This window comes from Otolemur garnettii, unplaced genomic scaffold, assembly GCF_000181295.1.
Source record: "Otolemur garnettii isolate 467f Iridium unplaced genomic scaffold, OtoGar3 scaffold00080, whole genome shotgun sequence".
Lineage (NCBI taxonomy): Eukaryota > Metazoa > Chordata > Mammalia > Primates > Galagidae > Otolemur > Otolemur garnettii.
This window is the reverse complement of record NW_003852475.1, coordinates 918,865-920,211: the sequence shown is the minus strand read 5'-3', so window position 1 is coordinate 920,211 and position 1,347 is coordinate 918,865. Positions and strand designations below refer to the sequence as shown.

At 39.4% G+C, this 1,347-nt stretch overlaps 1 protein-coding gene across 1 annotated transcript in view; it reads left to right on the top strand.

The window, feature by feature from the left end:
* Window positions 1–1,347, top strand: part of NCKAP5 (NCK associated protein 5) — an 807,957-nt gene that overhangs the window by 716,222 nt on the left and 90,388 nt on the right. The gene's annotated exons all lie outside the window — the stretch shown is intronic.

Below are 1,347 nucleotides of genomic sequence, written 5' to 3'. Positions count from 1 at the left end.
TTTTTTTTTTTTTTTTTTTTTGTATTTTTAGTCTTATTCCTGCTCAGGCTGGTCTGAAACTACTGACCTCAAGCAGTCCTCCCACCTCAGCTTCCTAGAGTGCTATAATTACTGAAATGACCTACCATGTCCAGCCCAAATTTCTTTTATTCTTTAGGATTTCACAGGCTGACAAGTGACAATGACCCACCCATATTCTAGCAAGTAACAAGGGCACCCTTGCAAGTTTTAAATGAGTAAATTAAGAAAAATCCAAAGGAAATATTACTTTACATTAACATTTTAAACATTTACATAGGTGGAAGAATAAGGATCATAATGCTGTGAGAGCCAGGATGAACTAGAAATATAAGTGGGTTTCTTTGATGTTGCTATAAAGGATGATAGAAGACTCACAATGGATTATTCATGGAAATTAAGGTGTTTGGGGGATCCTCCCACAGTGGGTTTTGGGTCTTCTGCCTTTGCATAAACAGATAGCTGAGGTAAGGGAACTGCGGACAGCCAATAAGCAGCACCTTAGCCTTGCTCAGGCCTGTAGCTCTTTCCCTCTGCCATCCTTGATAGATACGGCTAGAAACAGTTAGTTAATGAAGCCCTTTTCCTTCTTTCCTTCCTTCCCTATCTTCCGTCCTGCGGAGATGCTAACCAGAAGGGAATTGCTCCCCCAAGACCAGATAGCTGAAGGGGAATGAAAGTGATGCAGTGGGCCCCTGGATATGGGACCCTGAACAATGTCTCCTTGGGAGGGTTGAGGTAGCCGTCTGCTTGCTCTCTTGAATTTGCCATCTTTTGGCTTGGTACGCACTGGACACCAATTACATTCTAATACTGGAAACACAGTCATAAAATGTAAATGATTGGCCTTATTTCTATTATGTATGAATATAGGAGGTAAAACATAGAAAGCTAAATCGAGCTCAAGGTCAGTATGCCACCATATAACTTTCTACATTGCAAATATAAAGTAATGATTTCTTGGCATTCAGCTCAAGCCCTTGAGCAAATCCACTAACAACCTCTAATGGATGTGCCTAAAAAGGATCCCTAATGCATTTTACAGTTCACGTTATTATCATTCACTATTCACTATCCAGGTGACTATCTAGAATGTATTTTAAAAGAAGTATGTGAAGTTTCCCCCCTGAAGACCCTTAGCTGTTTTGATATTGAGGAAAATTCTACCCTTAAAATAACAAAGCTCCTCCAAATGAACGCAAATCTGGAGTTTAACTTACTGTGATAGAAGTCGCTGACTCTGGAGGAATTATACCTCCTTAGACTTTAATTTTTTGTAGCAGCCCTATATTACTGACTTGACTAAGTATTAAAAACCAAAGCTTTTAT